Raw genomic sequence first — 15,930 nt, 5'->3', positions numbered from 1 at the left:
GGCAGGAGACTTTGGACTACGTTTTACCTGTTAAAGCCGCAACAAGGTACATGAAGACATTTCTGCTTCAGGAACCAAAGGAATGTGGGCTCAGAGATATTATTCTCAAAACAGAATAAAGGAGAGTTCTTTTATTATATGATTACACAACACATTCCTTAACATGTTGGGAAGAATTGTCATCTTAATATTTAAGGCAATATATACATTGACATAACTCATTTTGTCCATAACTTTTGAACATCTGTTTAATGTGGTGCAGTACATAAGTCTATTACTTGGATTAAGGACAGTATTAAGAAAGCTTTGCTATTTCACTTTCATTTTTCCCCTTACTCTTCTGAAACGAAGAAGGCAAACCACAGAATTAAAGTCTTCTCACCCTATTTCCACTTCTTGAACACCTGCCTCCCCTTTCCTGACGGCCTCTGCATATTGACCTCGCTCTAAGCTTGCAGCCAATTGTTTTTGCTTGTCCTTCACATTGATAGTTCCTTGCTGTCTGCTCCTTCATTTGTGATCAGACTACCTTGTTCTTTCTCTCTTCCCAAGCTTCCTCTTAACTTAGTGCCTGTCTGTGTAAACTCCATGGTGAGCATTGGTGAGATGTTAATTTGGAAACATGGCTTGCAATCTGCGGAGCAACAAGAACAGCTGGTGCTGCTGCTTTTCAGTTTTTCTTGGCAGAGGGGCATGGAGGAAATTACGAATGGGAAAATTTGCCTCAGCTTTGGTTGTTATTTCCTGCAGAAATGTTACATTTACCATCTTTCTCTCCTGTACTACTCCAGCACCAGGGCTTAACATTGAATACATTTTCCTAAAGTCATGGTCCAGATCTGTCTGTGTAAGCTTAATACTCAGTAGCCCAGTGGCCAGTTGACCACAGCGAGAGGCAGGTTCAGTTATATTTAAGTAGTTTGAGTTATACCTTAAGTGTTATTTCACATTCCCAATATTTTAGGTCAATATCTATGTATATTGGTTTGTCTATTTATTTATTAAATAAGCTCCAGTGAATGCTTTAGCTTGTTCAGGCTGCTATAAGAAAACATCATAGGCTATATGGCTTAAACAACAGACATATTTTTTATAGCTCTGAAGTAGTCTAGGATCAAGGTGCTAATCAATTCAGTTCCTGGTAAAGGGCCTCTTCCTGGTTTGCAGACAGCCACTTTGTTCTATCCTCACATGACAGAGGGAAGGCAAGCTCTGTGTTTCTTTCTCTCCTTATAAGGGTGCTAACCTCATCATGGGAACTCCACTCTCAAGACCTCATCTAAACCTGATTACCCTCCAAAGGCTCTACCTCCTCTTACCATCATGCTAAAGGTTTGGGTTTCAACATACAAATTTGGAGAAAACACAATCAGTCCATAATAGTGAGTTCTAATCTATGTACCATAAGATTTGACAATTTTATTTTATTTTATTTTATTTTTTTCTTTTCTTTTTTCATTTTTCTGAAGCTTGGAAACAGGGAGAGACAGTCAGACAGACTCCCGCATGCGCCCGACCGGGATCCACCCGGCACGCCCACCAGGGGCGACGCTCTGCCCACCAGGGGGCGATGCTCTGCCCATCCTGGGCGTCGCCATGTTGCGACCAGAGCCACTCTAGCGCCTGAGGCAGAGGCCACAGAGCCATCCCCAGCGCCTGGGCCATCTTTGCTCCAATGGAGCCTTGGCTGCAGGAGGGGAAGAGAGAGACAGAGAGGAAAGCGCGGCGGAGGGGTGGAGAAGCAAATGGGCGCTTCTCCTGTGTGCCCTGGCCGGGAATCGAACCCGGGTCCTCCGCACGCTAGGCCGACGCTCTACCGCTGAGCCAACCGGCTAGGGCGATTTGACAATTTTAAGTGCATAAATTAATGTCGTTTGATTCACCAGCACAGTCATGATATTAGAACATTATCATTACCCTTACAGCTATGTACTTCTGCCCCTTTGCAGTTAATCCCTGCTACTACTGCCAGAAATCCTCTTCAGATGACTGTGTTTTCTGTTACTATTGTTTGCTTTTTTTTTTTTAAAGAATGTTATTTAAATAGAATCATTAAGTGTGCATGTAAACTTTATTGGCTGTCTTCTTTTATTCAGACTGATGATTTAAAATTCATCCATGCTCATTTTTTTTTATATGATTAGTTCTTTCTTTTTTATTTCTGAGTTTGCTCATTCTCCAGTTGATGGACATGTAACTTGTTTCAAGTTTTTGCTTACAGCAAACAAAACTCCTTAAAACATCAGAGAGCAAGTCTTTGTAAGGGTGTGAACTCTCATTTTCTAGGGTAAATGTCAAGGACTGGAATTAGTAGGCTTTGTGAGTGTAGGTTTAATTTGATAAGAAAGTGTCACACTGTTTCTCAAGTTGCATACTTTTTTTGAATGCCCTCCAACAATGCATGAGACCCAGTAACACTATATCCTCACCAGCACTATGCAGTCTTTAAAAATTTTAACCATTCTTGTGGTTGTGTAGTGCATTCCCATATTGACTAGTGACATTAAAGATTTTTAATGTGCTTTTTTACTATTTATATATTATATTTGAAATTTTTTCTATTCAAATATTTTATATTTTACAGGATAATTTGTTTTATTATAAAAGTTATCTGCATTTTCTGAATACCATCCTTTATTAGACATAAATTATGTAAATATTTTTCCAGTCTGTGGCTTGCCTTTCATTTTCTTAACAGTGTTTTTTAAAGGAAAAAAACCTTTACTTTTGATATTTCATTAATATTTTATTCTATGATTAAGGCTTTTAGTTCTACCTAAAACCTCAAGGTCACAAATATTTTGTTTACTTTTAGAAATTTTATAGTTTTAGGACTTCACTTAGGTTTATGACCCATCTATTTCTAGTTAATATTTTATATGCTATATGGTAAAACGTTGTGGTTCATTATTTGCATTTGGATATTCAATTGATCTAGCACCATTTATTGAACTCAGTCCCTGTTATTCTAAGATATCCAGAAGCAGAAATCTCCTGAGTGTGGTTTTGATAGGGAAAAGAATAGAAGAAATTACACTAATATTCAAAAGAATTTTTTAAAACTAGTTTAGAGGAGGGATCTTAGACACACTGTGTATGATAAAGTTCTAATTTAATATAACTATATTTCCAAAAAGATAAAATGATTTATGATTTACTTTTATGATTTTATATTCAGAAATATCAAAAATGAAAATTATTTGTTACTGTAGATCTCTAAATTATTAGATCAGAAAACATGGTCAGCATATTTACTCATGGCATTTTTCATATTAATTTTTTCTCCAATTTTTGATATAAGCATGTTATCATTTTAAATGTAGCCTGTATAAATAGCAACTGCTTTTTTCCATTGTAGAATACCTCTTAAAATTTTTTCTCTAGTACATATCAGAACATAATCTCCTACTATTTCAAATAATATAAGTGTAAGTTCTTCCAGCATATAAATGCTTACTGTCTTTGTCCAAATGGAAGCAGTTCTGAGAATTACTTTGGTCACTCAATTACGTTGATATAAAAAGTAATAGGAAGTGTATGTTTTTCACAACCAAGAAGTGCATATATCATCTATTTTCATGTTTTGCATTTGTAGATTGTCATTATTACAGAAGTATTTTCACTTTGTTTCAATCATAAATTGTTTATATATTAAATTGACACATAAAGCCTTTTGCTTCTTTGTTGCACAATTTAACTTGATTGGTCACTATTTTCCAGTAGGTACGACTGTGCACATACCACAACAGATGACTTATTCTTGAACACTATAAGATGTCCTGCCAGGGGATATAATAGGTGAATGCATAAATTTAGTTCTGTTCTTTAGATAACCAAAGAGTGTGACAGATCTGAGGAGTTAAGTGAGGTCTTTCTTGTGTGGTAGAGATCTATTACACACTAAATCTATTTTTAATTCTGTTTATACAGCCTCAGAACAAAAGTTCACACATGCAGATAAGCGTTTGGAAAAAAAAAAGCAGACTCATGAAAAAAATGTTAGTTTAATTTAAGCAGCATTGTGACATGAGATCCAATTTTGCATTTTAATGCCAAATTAATCAAATAATTACTCTAAACCTGTGCCAATATGCATCTTTGCATTATGAAAAGTGATTTAAATGATTAAAACATATACAATTCTGAAAACAGTGCTTGAAACATAGTAAATGCTCAATAAATGTTATTATTTCTGATGTCTTCAGAGGAGGGAGGAAGAGACCCATGAATTTATGGTTAGGGTTGCTCAGTAAAAAGAAGCAACATGGTTATCTGGTAGAGTTTGAAGAACATCAACATTAATTATTAAATGAAAGTATTAATCAGTTGCAAATAGGAAAATAAGAGATGGTCAAGAGTATAAAACCAAAAATATTTAGAAGATACAGAATCTGATCACTGTATGATTAATATGTAATGAACTGTTTATACTTCATTCTGTATATTTAGAAGCTAACCATTTGGCTGCCACAATAAAATTGTAGAAAATGCAAATCTTATCAAGTTTTCATTTAAATTTATTTTTGTGTTTTGTAATAGACTAGTTGATATAATATCTAAAACAATTTTTTCCCCTTCATATGTTAGAAATTTCCCTCTTTCTTTTTGGAAACCAATTTCCTCTGGCTTGGGTGGACCACTTCCACCAACAATTCCTTAATTGAATACGTTAATAAGGGATAGCAAGTGGTCAATCAGGGTATCCTGTTTTCTCTAACAAGAATCACCAATTCAACATTTGGTATAAAATACTCTTTCTCCAAAACACATGCAATTTGATCTTTATTTTTCTACTTCATTGGGTGTACAGTGATTGCTTCCTATTTCTAGTGAAGCAGTACTTGCTTAAGTAGGCCCTTCTATGATGATTAGTGGACAGGGTCTTAAATAGTAGAAAGAGAAGTTATTCTATTCCACAAGTGAAAATGATTGATGACTGTGTTTCTTGAGCACAGATAGGTTGATAATTTTAGACACACTGCACACTGTGAGATTTTCTTATGGCTGAGTAGTATTCCATAGTATATATGTACCAAAGCTTTTTAATCCACTCGTCCTCTGACAGACCCTTGGGCTGTTTCCAGATCTTCGCTATTGTGAACAATGCTGCCACAAACATGGGGGTGCATTTCTCCTTTTGGAGCCATTCTATGGTGTCCTTGGGGTATATTCCTAAAAGTGGGATAGCTGGGTCAAAAGGCACTTCGATTTTCAGTTTTTTGAGGAATCTCCATACTGTTTTCCACAGTGGCTGCACCAGTCTGCATTCCCACCAGCAGTGCAGGAGGGTTCCCTTTTCTCCACATCCTCGCCAGCACTTATTCCGTGTTGTTTTGTTGATGAGCGCCATTTTGGCTGGTGTGAGGTGATAGCTCATTGTGGTTTTAATTTGCATTTCTCTAATGATTAGTGATGTTAAGCATTTTTTCATATGCCTATTGGCCATCTGTATGTCCTCTTTGGAGAAGTGTCTATTCATCTCTTTTGCCCATTTTTGGATTGGATTGTTTGTCTTACTGGTGTTGAGATTTACAAGTTCTTTATAAATTTTGGTTATTAACCCCTTATCAGACGTATTGTCAAATATGTTCTCCCATTGTGTAGTTTGTCTTTTTATTCTATTCTTGTTGTCTTCAGCTGTGCAAAAGCTTTTTAGTTTGATATAGTCCCATTTGTTTATCCTGTCTTTTATTTCACTTCCCCGTGGAGATAAATCAGCAAATATATTGCTCTGAGAGATGTCCGAGTGCTTACTGCCTATGTTTTCTTTTAAGATGCTTATGGTTTCACAGCCTACATTTAAGTCTTTTATCCATTTTGAGTTTATTTTTGTGAGTGGTGTAAGCTAGTGATCTAGTTTCATTTTTTTGCAGGTAGCTGTCCAGTTTTCCCAACACCATTTGTTAAAGAGGCTGTCTTTACTCCATTGTATTTCCTTACCTCCTTTGTCAAATATCAGTTGTCCATAGAACTGTGGGTTTATTTCTGGGTTCTCTGTTCTGTTCCATTGATCTATATGCCTGTTCTTATGCCAGTACCAGGCTGTTTTGAGTACAATGGCCTTGTAGTATAACTTGATATCAGGAAGTGTGATACCTCCCACTTTATTGTTCTTTTTAAAGATTTCTGAGGCTATTCGTGTTCTCTTTTGGTTCCATATAAATTTTTGGAATATTGGTCTATATCTTTGAAGTATGTCATTGGTATTTTAATTGGTATTGCATTGAATTTATAGATTGCTTTGGGTAATATAGACATTTTAATGATGTTTATTCTTCCTAACGATGAGCACAGTATATGCTTCCACTTGTTTGTATCTTCCTTGATTTCTTTTTTTTTTTTTTTTTTTTTCATTTTTCTGAAGCTAGAAACAGGGAGAGACAGTCAGACAGACTCCCGCATGCGCCTGACCGGGATCCACCCGGCACGCCCACCAGGGGCGACGCTCTGCCCACCAGGGGGCGATGCTCTGCCCATCCTGGGGGTCGCCATGTTGCGACCAGAGCCACTCTAGCGCCTGGGGCAGAGGCCACAGAGCCATCCCCAGCGCCCGGGCCATCTTTGCTCCAATGGAGCCTTGGCTGCGGGAGGGGAAGAGAGAGACAGAGAGGGAAAGCGCGGCGGAGGGGTGGAGAAGCAAATGGGCGCTTCTCCTGTGTGCCCTGGCCGGGAATCGAACCCGGGTCCTCCGCACGCTAGGCCGACGCTCTACCGCTGAGCCAACCGGCCAGGGCTCTTCCTTGATTTCTTTTATCAATGCTTTGTAATTTTCCGAGTACAAGTCTTTAGTCTCCTTGGTTAAGTTTACTCCTAGGTACTTTATTTTTTTGGTTGTAATTGTGAAGGGGATTGTTTCTTTAATTTCTCTTTCTGACTGTTCATTGTTGGTGTATAAAAATGCCTCTGATTTCTGAGTATTGATTTTATATTCTGCCACATTGCTGAATTCATTTATCAGGTCCAGTAGTTTTTTGACTGAGATTTTAGGGATTTCTATATACAATATCATATCATCTGCAAATAATGATAGTTTTACTTCTTCTTTTCCAACTTGAATGCCTTTTATTTCTTCTTCTTGTCTGACTGCTGTGGCTAGAACTTCCAGGACTATGTTAAATAAGAGTGGTGAAAGGGGGCACCCCTGCCTTGTTCCTGATCTTAAGGGTATTGCTTTTAATTTTTGCCCATTGAGTATGATGTTGGCTGTGGGTTTCTCATAGATGGCTTTTATCATGTTGAGGTATGTTTCCTGTATTCTCACTTTGCTGAGAGTTTTGATCATGAATGGTTGCTGGATTTTATCAAATGCTTTTTCTGCATCTATTGAAATTATCATATGGTTTTTCTCCTTCTTTTTGTTTATGTGATGAATCACATTGATTGATTTACGAATATTGTACCAGCCTTGCCTCCCCAGAATAAATCCCACTTAATCATGGTGTATGATTTTTTCCATATATTGTTGGATTCGGTTTGCTAATATTTTGTTGAGGATTTTAGCATCTATATTCATCAGAGATATTGGCCTATAATTTTCTTTCTTTGTGTTGTCTTTGCCTGGTTTTGGAATCAGAATTATGCTCGCCTCATAAAAGGAGCTTGGAAATCTTCCTTCCTCTTGAATTTTTTGAAATAGTTTGAGAAGGATAGGAGTTAGTTCTTCTTTGAATATTTGGTAGAATTCCGTTGTGAAGCCATCGGGCCCTGGACTTTTCTTTTTTGGGAGTTTTTTGATAACTGTTTTGATCTCATTTGGTGTAATCGGTCTGTTTAGGTTTTCTGATTCTTCCAGATTGATTTTTGGAAGATTGTATGTTTCAAGGAATTTGTCCATTTCATCTAGGTTGTCTAGTTTTTTGGCATACAGTTCTTCATAGTATTTTCTTACAATATTTTGTATTTCTGTTGTGTCAGTTGTTATTTCTCCTCTCTCATTTCTAATTTTATTCATTTGAGTCCTCTCTCTCTTTTTCTTGGTGAGTGTAGTTAAAGGTTCATCAATCTTGTTTACCTTTTCAAAGAACCAGCTCCTAGTTTCATTGATCCTCTGTATTGTTTCTTTAGCCTCTATGTCATTTATTTCTCCTCTGATCTTTATTATTCCTTCCTTCTACTTCATTTGGGCTTTACTTGCTGTTCTTTTTCTAATTCTTTTAGATACAGGGTTAAGTTGTTTATTTGAGCTTTTTCTAGCTTCTGAAAGTGTGCCTGTAGTGCTATGAACTTCCTTCTCAGCACTGCTTTCGCTGTGTCCCATAAATTTTGAGTTGTTGTATGCTCATTGTCATTCGTTTCTAGGAATTTTTTTATTTCTTCTTTGATCTCATTCTTAATCCATTCATTATTTAACAACCTGCTATTTAGTTTCCATGTGTTTGAGAATTTTTGAGCTTTTCTGTTGTGGTTCATTTCTAGTTTCATGTCGTCGTGATCGGAGAAAGTGCTTGATATGATTTCAGTCTTTTTAAATTTGTTGAGAACACTTTTGTGCCCTAACATGTGGTCTCTCCTAGAGAATGTAACATGAGCATTTGAAAAGAATGTATATTCTGCTGCTATAGGGTGAAAGGTTCTGAAGATATCTATTAAATCGAGTTGATCTAGTGTTTCCAATAAGTCTGCTGATTCTTTGTTAATTTTCTTTCTTGAGGATCTATCTAGTGATGTTAGTGGGGTATAGAAATCCCCTACTATTATAGTATTGCTGTTGATCTCACCCTTTAAATCCATCAAAGTCTGCTTTATATATTTCGGTGCTCCTATATTAGGTGCATAGATATTTATAATAGTTATATCTTCCTGTTGGATTACTCCCTTTATCATTATGTAGTGGCCTTCTTTATCTCTTACTATATCCTTTGTTTTAAAGTCCAGTTTGTCTGATATAAGTATTGCTACCCCAGCTTTTTTTTCATTTCCATTTGCATGAAATGTTTTTTTCCATCCTTTTACCTTCAATCTATGTGTATCTCTTGTAGACAGCATATGTATGGGTCTTGTTTTCTTATCCATGCAGCTACCCTATGTCTTTTGATTGGATAATTTAATCCATTTACATTTAAGGTTATTATTGATATGTAGTTGTTTATTGCCTTTTTCTTCTTTAAAGGTGTATTCCTTTTTTGCTATATTCTTTTCCCACTTTGATCTGTTTACAACAGGCCCCTTAACATTTCCTGCAGCATTGGTTTGGTTGTAATGAATTCCTTGAGTTGTTTTTTTGTCTGGGAAGCTTTTTATTTCTCCTTCGATTTTAAACGATAGCCTTGCTGGATAAAGTAGTCTTGGTTGCAGGTTCTTGTTCTGCATTGCTTTGAATATTTCTTGCCATTCCCTTCTGGCCTCAAGTGTTTCTGTTGAGAAGTCAGATGTCATCCTTATGGGGGCTCCTTTGTAGGTGATAACTTTTTTTTCTCTTGCAGCTTTTAATATTTTCTCTTTATCGCTTAGCTTTGGTATTTTAATTATGATGTGTCTTGGTGTAGGTTTCTTTGGGTTTCTCTTTAATGGAGTCCTCTGTGCTTCTTGGACTTGTGAGAGTTTCTCTTGGATTAATTTAGGGAAGTTTTCAGCTATGATATGATTGAACAAAGTCTCTATCCCTTGTTCTTTTTCTTCTTCTTCAGGAACTCCTATGATACAGATGTTATTTCTCTTCATGTTGTCACAGAGCTCTCTAAGAGTTTCCTCTGACTTTTTGAGTCTCTTTTCTCTTTTTTTCTCTGCTTTCATGCCCTCATTCCAGTTGTCATCCAACTTGCTGATTCGTTCCTCAGCTCTGTCTATCCTGTTTTTAATTCCTTCCATTGTGGTCTTTATTTCTGATATTGTATTTGTCATCTCTGACTGATTCTTTTTTATACTTGCTACTTCTTTATTTAGTTGTTCATAATGACCATCCATTGTTGTTCTAAGATCCCTAAGCATTCTTACAATCATTATTTTGAACTCCGCATCTGGAAGTTTGATTATTTCCATATCACTCAGTTCATTTCCTGAAGGTATCTCTTGTGGTTTCATTTGGATTGCACTTCTTTGTCTTCTCATTGTCTGTTTTGGCGTGTTTTATTTGTAGAGTTGGTTGAGTCTAGGCTTGGTGTTGTCTGCCTCCAGTTTTCAGTTGTGTTATTTCTAGGTCTTCTTGGGTTGGTATCAGCTGTTATCTGTAATCCACTTTCAGATTTGGGCAGCTTTGAAGTCTTGATTTGTTTGTTTTCTTAACAGGTGATAGTCTTGTTTACTGATCTCAGCAGGGGGCTTCCTTGAAACTGTATCCAGGAATGCTATGGGTGTAACCTGAGACTCTGAGGGTCTCTTTAGCCAACTAATCTCCCTGGGGGCAGGGTGTTTTCTCAGCTTCAGTAAGGGGAGGTGTATCTCAGATCTCCATGGAGACCTGAGTTACTGCCCCTCCTCCCCACTTCTTGTTTTCAGCTGTGTCTTGCGCTGATTTGAGCTGGATAGATGTCTGGAGATCTCTGATTCAGAAGCAATTCAGCTCTGTTTTGTGAAAGGTTCAGTCCCTCCCCCAGCTATGGCCGCCTCCAGCATGGATGAGTCAGCTTTTTTAGGTCGTCTCCTTCATTCCTTAGCCCCTCACAGTCTGTCCCTCTCTCTTTCCTTTCCACTTGGGAGATAAGCTGGTCTTTTCAACAGACTTCGCTCCCTGGTTGCCAGGCAAGTGGCTGTGAGCAGTAGTTCCTGCTCTTTCCCTTGTGTGAGATCCCCTCTGGGCTCTCAGGCTCACCCTGCCCCCTCCGTTCCTGTAAGCAGGGGAGATTCAGGTGCTACCTACCAGGTTTGTAGTGGCTTCTTCTTTGCTCCTTGGTTTTTGAGAGCTGTTCTTGCAGTTCAGAGTTGCTTTTTCATGCTGATTTTTCCTAAATTGATTTGTATTCCAGTTTGGTGGTGAGAGCTGGGCATCTGTGTGTCCGTCTACTCCGCTGCCATCTTTTCCTCCTCTGGGTCCCTAGATTCTTGATATGCTCCTCCATCTATATGACCATTGATCTAATTATTGGTTGAACTGAAAAGAAAATTATATAAATAAGCATATTTATAGGTATATAATTCTATGACCTCAAATTAAACAAAACCAAATGGTATTTGTTTTGGTTTAGATTTAGAAAATGGCAAGAGACTTAGTCTAATAACCAAAACAACCTAAATAACTTACTGAATCTAGTTTTGTAAATACATGAGAGGTCTGAATACATAAAAATATAAAAAGAACTGAACTCCAAAAGTGATGAAAACACACAGCTGTTCTTAACTATGGTAGGATGGCAAGAAGAACAGAAATCTGCTGTAAAAATATAATAGAAATATGAGAGTAAAGAGACATGATAAAAAATGAATAATTCATTAGATAAACAATAGGAAATGGGAAGCAGCCAAAAAATGATAAGTGGAATATATTCACACTGAAACAAAAATATATGAGTAAAACAAATGATTTGTAACTCTTTCCAATTTATTTATAATGATATCTTAGAAAGAGAAAAGAGAATGAGGAAGAAAATATATTTGAAAACATAATCAAGAACTTTCTCAAGTTAACAAACTATATTAACACACTCTACCAAAAATCTTAGTGACTTTTAAAGTAGATATTACAAAGAAAATTATACCTCATCTAAAATAGTCACGTGGCTACATGTCAAAACTAAAGAAGATATACAAAAGCAGCTAGAAAAATGGACATGTTAAAGCTAGGAGAATGAATGAACAAATTATGGCCAACATGCTTTTTCAGAAACACTGTTGGCTAAAAAATACAAAACCCCATTAAAGTATTGTTGGGGAACAATGAGAAAAAATGAACAATGCATAAACAAAAGTAACAAATCAAAAAGAAACAGTTAATTTCAACCTGGGATTTTGTGTAAAGTAAAAAAAATTCTAAAAATTTTAAGGTGAAATGAAAATATTATTAACTTTTAAAACATAATAAATAACAATATATTGTGGGATTTATAGCAAATATAGTAAAATATAAGAGAGTAAAAGGTAGAAAAATGGAAAAATAGAGTTATGCTGATGTAAAGTGTTCATACTGTCTATGAATTAGTTTAATATTGGAAAGCAACTATGATAATCTAAAGGAACATTTTATAATTTTTAGAGTGTGTGCATGTGCATACACATACACACATCTCATCAAAAGGTATAGCTATCATGTCAATACAGGAGATATATTATAGGATTAAGAATAAGTAGTTCACTCACAGGAAGACAACAAAAATGAAAAGACAAAGAACAGAGGGACAAATGGAAAATAAAGAGTATGTGCGTCGGCCTGGCGTGCGGGGGACCCGGGTTCGATTCCCGGCCAGGGCACATAGGAGAAGCGCCCATTTGCTTCTCCACCCCCACCCTCCTTCCTCTCTGTCTCTCTCTTCCCCTCCCGCAGCCAAGGCTCCATTGGAGCAAAGATGGCCCGGGCGCTGGGGATGGCTCCTTGGCCTCTGCCCCAGGCGCTAGAGTGGTTCTGGTCACGGCAGAGCGACGCCCCGGAGGGGCAGAGCATCGCCCCCTGGTGGGCAGAGCTTCGCCCCTGGTGGGCGTGCCGGGTGGATCCCGGTTGGGCGCATGTGGGAGTCTGTCTGACTGTCTCTCCCCGTTTCCAGCTTCAGAAAAATACAAAAAAAAAAAAAAAAAGAGTATGTGGATATTTGTGAAAAACCCAAATTATCAGTAATTCCATTCAATGCAATAAGAATAAATACTATGATAAATAGGCAGATGTGGTTAGATTAAATAAAAAGAGAAAGAAATATTATATTCTGTTCACAAAAAAGAAACACTACTTATAAGAACATTGGCAGGTTAAAAATAAAAAGATGGAAAACAGTGCAATTAAACAATAAGGGGTTATAATGAAATCAGAGAAAGTAAAATTTAAGGCAAATAGGGACATTTTATAATAATGAAATGATTAATTTATTAGCAACATTTAATAATTCTCAATGTGACTGCACTGAACACAGAAATTCAAAATATATGAAGCCAAAATTGACAAAAGAAATGGGGAAATAAGCAAAGCAGTAAATACACTTTCATATGTGAATGCTCTGCCCTCTACAGTGGATTAATCAGGTAAACAAACATCATAAATATATAAAAGATGTGTACAACACTATCAATCATCTTGATTTAATTGATATTCACAGAACACTATGTATTATTGGAAGATAATTATCCGAGTTTATTTTTTTTTTGACTGAATTTAATTTATTGTGTTTACATAGATTCTAGTGTTGCCCCAAATGCATCCCTCCACCCCCGTGTTCCCCTCAACATTTCCCTTGTCCTCCTTCCCATAGCGCCCTCCCCTCTCCCCTTCAGCTGATAATTATCTGTTTTTAAAATATATTTCTGCATGTTTTACCAGCAAAGGCACTGCCTCCCTCTGTCTTGGAATACCTTTCAAAAATATTCATATAACGTACTAGGGAAATCGATATAGTGTCTTCCTCTGGAGCAAAGGGCAGGCATGCTTATTACCCATTATAAAAAATTCAGATTCTCTACACTCAGAGTTTCTCTTTCATAATACACTTCAGGGCATGTGACTTTTTAAGTTCCCCAGTGGGAATCAGGGCTCTGAAAACTGATATACTGGCTACATTTGTACTGGTATTGATGCATTTGCTATGTGTAATAAACTAAAATTTTTCTTTGATAGAAGAATCTCTTGCCTTCTGGCAGCATCCATAAGTCTGTGGCATGCTTGTTACTTAAGAAGGAGGAAAAAAATCTCAGATACCTCACAGCTCTTGGTACATTTAAAATTGCAGAACATACATTATTTTTAAGTGCACATGGAACCTTTACCATGATATACCATTTGCTGGATCTTGAAAAAAGTCACAGTAAAATAACACAATTTAATGCATATAGATTGTCTAACAACAGTGGTGTTAAACTAGAAATCAATAACAATAAGATATCTTGACAACTTGTATTAGGAAATTAATCAATGTATTAGTTAATAATCCATGGATCAAAATAAATAACAAGGAATATTAGAATATTCTTTGAACTAAATGAAAATGAAAACACAATAAAACAAGTTTGTTTTTGTGTTTTTGGATGCAGCAAAAACAAAACTTAGAATTCATTGCTTCTATAAACATGTCTGTGTTTATAAAAGAAAAAATGTTAAATGAATGATACACTATTCCACTCAAAGGAAAAAAATAGGAACAAATATTCCCAAATTTTATGGAAGATAAAAATAAAAACTTTTGAGCAAACATCATTGCCATAGAATATGGACAAACAATAAGAAAAACCAATAAAGTAAAAAAAAAATTCTTGTTCTAATTATTATTTAGTACGTTTATTGTACTTCGCCTTTCTGGATCACACCTTGGAAGGAGCAATAACAGTGTGTTTTATGTTGGGGATAGGAGGAAACTCTTTCTGCATGAGATGGAGAACACAATAATTCAGCTGAGAAAGCTATTCCATGCTTAGCTCTTAAAACCCAATCTCAGACTATGCCACCCTAATATTTTAGGTGTGTATTTTTGATGGACATAACAGTATTAATAGTACCAATCTTATTCTTTTAATTTGGTCTCCTTAGATACAACTACTTATATATGCTGAGGCAGTAAGCCTGAATTAGACCTATGAGCAGTCTTTCTCTTTATAATATAGTTTATAAATTTTAGTAGACTGAATGTTTGCATCCCCCTCAAATTCATATGTTTAAATCCTTATTTGACATTAGGAGTTAAGCCTTTAGTAGATGATGAGGTTTGAGGACAGAGCTTTCAAGAATGGGTTAGTACCTTAATAAAAGAGATCTGGTTAAAAGGTCTCTCATGTGAAGACATAGCAAGAGGATAGCCATTTCTGAATCAGGAAATACTCTTACTAGACACCAACTATGCCAGCACCTTGACCTTGCTAGCCCCCAGAAGTATGAGAAATACATTTCTGTTGTATTTTGTTATAGCAGCCCAACTGGACTAAAACACATGTTTATATCTATGTGTGTGTATGTTTGTATAAATACATAACTATACACATATGCATATATATTTTTCCCACAGTATTGTAGTCAAGTGTCTAAAAACAACTGTGACATACAAAGCAAAAGATTCCCTAATATCTTTTTTTCTATTGTAAGATCTAAATATTAAAGAAACTACATTATAATAAATCATTGCTTGAACCATCTTCTAAGATGGAGGGCACATTCATAAAAATGGATCAGTGCCAGTTTTAAATTCTTACACATTCTTAATCCTTGCTAACGCCACACTTCTTTTTTTTTAAAGATTTTATTTATTGATTTTAGAGAGAGAGGTGGTAGGGAGGAGTGGGAAGCATCAACTTGTAGTTGCTTCTCATATGTGCCTTGACCAGGCAAACCCCAGTTTTGAACCAGTGACCTCAGGTTTTCAGGTTGATAGTCTTATTCACTGAGCCACTACCGGTCAGGCACTAATGTGCACTTTGTTATAATTTAACATTACTGTCCATTTGCTTATTTTGATGACTAGAGGTTATTATTACTATTCATCTGTCACTGGAAAATATTTGATGACAAATGAAGACTTTTGTATTTCTTATGAGATATGAAGTCCAGGAATAGGTTATCTAGGGATGATATTTTATTATTCCAACATGCTCCTTCTAACAATTTCTATTTTATGTGTGTTTCTTTGTAATGTCAACCACTAGTGTCAGTGTTCCAAGCAAGAAAAGGAGAACACAGGGCACAGGGCACACACCATTTGAAACTATCTCTTTCATGGATGCGCCACTTTAAAACTTTCTTTTATTTTTCTTGGACTGGCAAACTTTCTTATATTTTTCTTGGACTGGCACTATGTCTCATGACCACTACTATACATAAAGGAAATAAGGAAATGTAAAATTGTTGTTGGGTGTTTTGCCCAGAACAAAGTGAGA

Source organism: Saccopteryx leptura, chromosome 8, assembly GCF_036850995.1.
Source record: "Saccopteryx leptura isolate mSacLep1 chromosome 8, mSacLep1_pri_phased_curated, whole genome shotgun sequence".
Lineage (NCBI taxonomy): Eukaryota > Metazoa > Chordata > Mammalia > Chiroptera > Emballonuridae > Saccopteryx > Saccopteryx leptura.
Note: the sequence above shows the minus strand (reverse complement) of the source record.